This window comes from Arachis ipaensis, chromosome B04 (assembly GCF_000816755.2).
Source record: "Arachis ipaensis cultivar K30076 chromosome B04, Araip1.1, whole genome shotgun sequence".
NCBI lineage: Eukaryota > Viridiplantae > Streptophyta > Magnoliopsida > Fabales > Fabaceae > Arachis > Arachis ipaensis.
The window spans coordinates 80,170,179-80,177,599 of record NC_029788.2 but is presented as its reverse complement, the minus strand read 5'-3'; positions in this window follow the sequence as shown (position 1 = coordinate 80,177,599).

Here is a 7,421-nt window from a genome sequence, read left to right as displayed (position 1 = left end):
GTTACCTCAACCTTTTTGAAAATTTCTACCATTTCGGGATCGAGTTCCATCTGCTTTCTAGACTTCCTTGCAAGGTATGGAAATGGAATAGGAATGGCGCCACTTGCAGCTTCTACGTCTCTTGGTGCTCCATTCCTTGGCTGAGCTACTTCTTCTTCAACCATGTCTTGTACTTCTTCTTCCTTTTTAGCATCCTACACTTCAACCATGTCCTCAGCTAGGGCGTGTTCTTGTAGGCTTGGTTCCTCCTCATTCCTCTCTTGCAGTGTGATTCCGGACCTCAAAGTGATGGTATTGATGCCACCCTTGGGTTAGGTAAGGGTTGAGAAGAAATTTTACTGGAGCTTGAAAGCTGGTTGTTGGGAGTATTCATTGATCCAATCTGTGAGGCAAGAGCTTGTACAGTAGAGGTCAGACCGTTCAAGGTGAAGCTAAGTGTGTTCTCCATGGCCTTTTGTCTTTGCTCAATAGACTGAAGCAATTCATCATGAGAAGAAGAAGGGGGATAGGTGATCTGAGGGGCCTGCTGTTGGTTGTTCTGAGGCGCTTAGGACTGCCTTAGGTGAGGTGCTTTGTAAGGCTAATTTTGGTTCTGCTGTCTGTTGTTGTTATTCCACCTCTGATTCCCATTGTTGTCTCTGCCTCCTCTGTTGTAGTTGTCCCTCCATCCCTGGTTGAAATTATCCCTCCATCCTTGGTTAGAGTTGTCTTTCCATCCCTGGTTGGAGTTGTCTTGCCAACCTTGATTGTAGTTTCCACCTTGGTTGTAATTGCCGCCTTGTTGATTGCGCCCTTGATTCGGATGGTCATAGAAATTATGAGTAGCTACCAAGGTGTTGTCCTCTTGTTGGAGCTATGGACACTCATCAGTGTAATGACTATAATCAACACATATTCCGCACACTCTCTGAGGGACTAACTGTTGACTTTGTTGTGGTGGAAGAGGCAGAGGTTGTTGTTGATTTAGCTGTATCTGCTTCAGTAGGTTGGTCATCTCACATATAGCCTGTGTGAAAGCAGTACTCTCACTACTAGAGGAAACTTCTGCAACAGCCATAGGGTGGTTGTTCCTGTGCCTGTGATTCCGAGTGGACTCAGCTAGGTCGCTGATCAGTTGCCACACTTCATCTGCGATCTTGTACTTTTTCAGAGAACCATTACTTGCACCATCCAATGTAGTCTTATCCCGAGGCTTCATGCCTTGAGTGAAGTAGCTGATCAACACCAACTTGTCAATCTTGTGGTGGGGACATGCATCCAGAAGATTCTTGAAGCGCTCCCAGTACTCATAAAGGGTTTCTGATTCACCTTGGATAATGCAGGAGATCTCCTTCCTCAGTCTGTCTGTAACTTCAGCCGAAAAATATTTTTTTCAAGAATTCTCTCCTGAGCATATCCCAGTTGGTAACAGTTGCTTCAGGTTGAGAGTAGTACCACTCCCTCTCCTTTCCCTCAAGAGAAAATGGGAAGGTGATTAGCATAACAGAAGTTTCATCTGCACCATGACGCCTAACAGTAGAACAGGCTGTCTGAAAATCACTAAGGTGCTTTATAGGCTCCTGAGCAGGTAAGCCATGAAACTTAGGTATCAAGTTGATTAGCGCAGTCTTCAGTTCAAAATTTGTAGCTAGATTTGGGTGACGCACTTGATACGGTTGCAGGGTAAAGTCTGGGGCTCCTGCCTCCTGGAGGGTAATCCTCCTGGGTGCTGCCATGTTACCTGCACGTAAATCAACTGAATCAGTAGTAGAGGAGCTTGTTTCTTCCTCAAATGGTGGTTCAGATTCACTCTCAAATAAGACTGGTGAGTTGGCAATAATCACTTTACCACCCTCAGAGGCTAACCGACGCCGAGCTTGCCTAATACGTGAAAGAGTTCTTTCGATTTCAGGATCAAATGCGGCTAAGCTCGGGTCAGGCAGTGAACGCGTCATTCAATGAAAGAAACATACAGCTCATGGTAATAAAATAAAATAAAATATGTAAAAATTAAAAATATGTACACCAACTAATAATCTAGCACGCTATTGCAACTCCCCGGCAATGGCGCCAAAAATTGATGCTGGCGGAAATTGGCCAATTAAGAAATTAATATAAGAAATACGTTGCAAGTATAATTCTTAACCAGCAAAAATCCGCTTATCAATTTAGTAAGGTTGACACAAAATTAGAATAAAAATACTGAGAGTATGAATCCCAGGCCGTCTCCCAACGAGTTGACAAAAGGGTGCTATCTTATTAATAAGGAGTTTTTCCGAGAAATTTTGAGAATTGAATGACAGAAAATAAATAATTGTAAATTAGCACAATGAAAATTAAAAGAGATTTATATATTCAAAATAAAAAGTCTTGACTGGGGGAATGATTATTGGAAGTTCTATCCTTGTTGGAATTCTCTCAAGTGTAGTATAAAGAGGTTGTTGTTTTCACTTAGTTAACCCTTACCAAATAAAGGAAAGTCAAGTGATTGAGCTAACTCTTATTCGCAAATCCTAATCCTCTCCCTTGGGAAGAACTAGTGTTAGTAAATAGAGAATTAGCCAACAACTTTCAATTTAACTAATCACTTGAGCATTCCAACTCTAGGGTCTCCATTTAATCAACCCCCAAGTCAAGTTGGGAGTCTACTCCATTGACATGAAAACCACTTACACAGAATTAAAAAGGGAATAAAAGGAAGACATGATTAACAATAAATGAAAATTAATTAAAAGTAAAAGTAATCATTTGCATTAATAAATTCTAAAAACAATCCAATTGTAACTCTGAACAAATATTAAGGATATGGAAGAGTAAGGGAATAAGAAAACAAACTAGAATAGTAACTTCAACGGAGGTAATGACTTTTCTCAAAAAAATCCCAAAGCAAAAGTATAAAACTAGAAATATATGAATGTAAAAGAAAACCTAGAGGAAGAGTAATTTCTCTCTAGATTCATATCTCAAAACTAAAACTATGCTAATGAGAATCTCCCTTGAGTCCCTGCTGTTTCCTGGCTCTAGTCTGTGTTTTGGGCCGAAAATTGGGTCCAAACTCAGTCCAAAATCGCCCCCAGCGTTTTCTGTGATTTCTGCAGATCGCGCATGTCACGCGTACGCGTCAGTCATACGTGCGTGTCGTTTGGCGATTTTCCTTGTCACGCGTACGCGTCAGGCATGCGCACGCGTCACCGTGCAAACTCCAAATCCACGCGTACGTGTCAGGTACGCCTACGCGTCTCTGCAAATTTCTCCAATTCGCGCGCATGCGTGAGCCATGCGTGCGCGTCGATGCTCGCTGGTTACCTCCTTAGTTTCTTGTGTTCCTTCCATTTTTGCAAGCTTCCTCTCCATCCTCTAAGCCATTCCTGCCCTATAAAGCTTGAAACACCTAACACACGGATCACGGCATCGAATGGTATAAAGGGGAACTAAAATACACAAAGTAAAGGCTTAGGAAGCAAGTTTTCAATCATAGAACAAAACTAGAAAGGAATTGTAAAATCATGCGAATAGTATGAATAAGTGTGTAAAGACTTGATAAAAGCCACTCAATTCAACACAAGATAAACCATAAAATAGTAGTTTATCACACTACTCCAACCTTTATATTCCATCTTTGATGTATCAACCATAATGAGTCTTGATTTGCAACGCCAACCACAAAACATCTTTCTCTTACGCTTCATCCCACAAAGCATCCTAAGTTGACCATCCGTTTCAAGCAAGCCATATTCGAGTGGGATAATAAAGCTAATAGAAATGAATTTTATCCACTCAAATGAAAGAGTAGATGGCAACCTAGGTAAAGAAGCTTCCAAGGATCTTGACAAAGCGTATTCAACTCCCGTCCTTTTTTTGCTAAGGACCTCCACCTCTTTACAATATTTCTCAATTATAATCCTTTGTTCAACAATTATATCTAAGCCTTTTCCCTTACTCAATTCATAAATGGGAGGATGAGAGAAATTTACCTCCGCATTACTTTCTACCTCATCAAGAGAAGGTTCTTCAAGTTCAAAGGATTCTTTACCACTAAGATTGGATGCATGATCTTCATTGCCAAGGGAACTCGATTCTTGTTCTATCCCGTCTAAGTCTTCATATGGTATATGCCATGGAGGTTTGCGCATTCCTCCTTAGCCACATTCAATCTTCGTGGAAGGGTTTTCTTCAATTCTAGATTCCCAAGGTGGTTCCGCATCTCCTAAGTCCTCAACCACTTCTTCCTTTTCTTCAACAGTGGTTGCTTCCTCCAATTGTTCCAACACAAAGCAACTTCCCTCATTTCCCACCAAAGTTTTCAATCTCTCCTTCATGCTATGTTCTTCATTTGATTCTCCACATGTAGCCATGGGAGTTCCTTGAGTATTCAAGCATTGGGATGCTAACCGATTTACCACCTCGTCTAAGGCTGCTGCAAAGTTTTGTACATCCCTTTCCATCTCTTCTTGCTCTTGAAGAAGAATACTAAGGATGTCATCCATTGGAGGTTGGGGTAGATGGATGGGTTCATTATCTTGGGAGAAGGGTTCATAGTAGGAAGGTGGTTCCTCATAGTAAGGATGTGGTGGTTCTATGCTCTCCATTAGTTCTACTTGTTGCACAACACGCTCCATGGTTGCTTGAAGTTGATCCAATGCTTCCTTGAAATGATCCCTTGACTCTTGTTCTGCTTGGATAACGTGATTAGGATCATATGGCTCTTGGATCAATGGACATGAATACTCTTCCATGGGAGTTTGTGGTGGAAAGTAGAATTCATCTTGTTGGTGAAAATTTTCATACATTGGAGGTGGTTCATCTTGGTAATAGTATGGAGGGGATGGCTCTTGAAAGTGATGTTGGGATAGTGGTGTCTCTATATGTGGTTCATATGGCTCATATGGTTGTTGGAATGGTGTATATGGATTAGGGTCACATGAAGGTGGTTAGTGAAAAGAGGCTTGTGAGTGTGGTTGAGGGTTATGTTGAGGGTATAACTCATAGGCATATGGTGGCGGTTCTTGAAAGTCACAAGGGGATTCACCATAACCATTGGATTGATATGCATCATAGAATGGCTCTTGTTCATAGTGTGTTGGTGGAGGTTGTTGCCATGAAGATTGATCATATGCATATGGCTCCTCCCACCTTTGATTGTCCCATCCTTGATACACATCAACGTTGTAGCCCTCATTTCCTACAACATAGTTAGAACCAAACTTATAGCCAAAGTGAGAATTCATAATGAAAAGAGGAAATAAGAAACAAAAGCTAATAAGAAAGAATGAAACAAAGTCCTAAAGCTAGAAAAAACTAACAAGCAATCCAAAAATCAAGCTATTCACAATATTCACATATATACAATAACCAATAACACAACACCATTGCAATTCCCCGACAACGACGCTATTTTGATGAATGAATTTTTGACGGTTTAGAATTCAAAAATAAAATCTCGTCCAAGTATAGTTTCTAAACCAACAATAATCCTTTCATACAAAAATTTGTTTGTCACAAGTAACAAACCCCTAAAAATATAAACCGAAGTATTCAAACCTCGGGTCATTCTCCCTAGAAATTGCGATAAAGTGTTCTTGTTATTGGTTATGAGGTATGTTTTGGGATTTTTGAGATAAGAAGGATGAAATGTAAATGGCAATGAAAATAAACTAATAACTAACAAAGGTCTTGACAAGGTGTGAGAACTAGAAGTCCTATCCTAGTTATCCTCCTCAATTGTGACCACAATTGTCCATTGCTCCCACTTGGTTAACCTCTAACCATGGAGGAAAGTCAAGTGGATAAATCAATTTGATTCCTCAAATCCTAATCAACTCCTCAAGGAAAGACAAGCTTTAGAGGCATTCAAATCAACTAGCAACTTCTAATCATCAATCAACAAAGGCATTAGGTAACTCAAGAGTCACTAATTACTCTACCTAGGCCAAGAGGAACAAAATCTACACTAAAATCCAACCAAGCATTTCATCAAACACATGGAAGGAATAAAAGAAAAGTAAAAGGAATTAAAGTAATTCAACCATAAAAGAACATGAATCATAAATTGCATTAAAAGATAAATAAAGGAAACAAAAGTGCATCAACATAAAAGTAGAGAATTACAAGAATTAAATACTAAACTAGAGAGAGGATATGTAGAAGAAGAAGATTTACAAAGGAAAAGTAAATCAAAGCATGAAATTAACCTAGATCTAAGAAATTCTAATCTAGATCTAACCTAGTCCTAATTTTAGAGAAAAGTGAGAGCTTCTCTCTCTAGAAACTAACTTTTCCTCCAAAACTTAAACTAAAACTATCTATTGTGATCAAAAGTTCCTAGATGATTGATCCTTCTTCATTCTTTAGGTTAAATAGCACCAGAGGTGAGTTGGATTTGGGCCTGGGAAGCCCAGAATTCGCCCCCAGCGTTTTGCCTTTAAGTGAGTCACGTGCGAGCATCAACGCGTACGCGTGGGTCATGCGTACATGTTGCTTGACAATTTTCCATCCACGCGTACGCGCCATGTACGCGTACGCCTCGCCATGCGACATCACAATCCACGCGTACGCGTCTGCTGCGCGTGCACGTCGATCTTAGCATCCCAACTCCTTGTTTCTTCATGAGTTCTCCACTTGCATGCTTTTCTCTCCATCCCTTTGATCCATTCTTAGCCTTTCCAATCTGAAAGTAAATCAAGAAATCTATATTTCTGACAAAATTATTTAGAATCACGAATGAGTATCTTGGTTGTCAAGTTATTACTCATCCCTATTCCAAATAAACATTATTAAATTGTATCTCATACAATTATAATCCCAAATACCTATTTGGTTGTCAGACAATTATTTAACTGAATTATATTTTATACCCCTAGGTTGTCTAGGTTCAGGTATAAAATTAATTCTCCTTATACATCATCATATGCATAAATAAATTCTATCTTTGAATACAAGTCTCCCGGTTGTCAGGTTGTTCCTTATAAATAAGAGATAAATTTATTTTTTTTGACAATCTCTTAACTTTTAGGATTTATCTCCATTGTTAGAGAATTTCTACCAGTATTCATGGATTAAATTTTATACTCCCAAGTTGTCTAGGCAAAATATAAAATTAAATCCCTAATACATCAAATGTATATACTGATTATTATCTTGAAAATAAAACTCCTGGTTGTCAGGCCGCTCTTTGTAATCAAGAACATTAGAAAAACTAATTTCTAAAATTACAGTGTTCAAAACACATAATCAAATCAAAATTTGATTTTTCATGTACTAACGTTTAGCCTTAAAAAATTATCAAATCAAATTTGACCTTTATATATATACTTATATATATCAGAAACAAACAAAAGATATTTTACATCTTATTCCTTTTATTGTGATCAAAATCATAAAATTTAATAAATAAATCAAATCAAATCAAATATTTGATTATAAATATAACTTTTATATTAAAA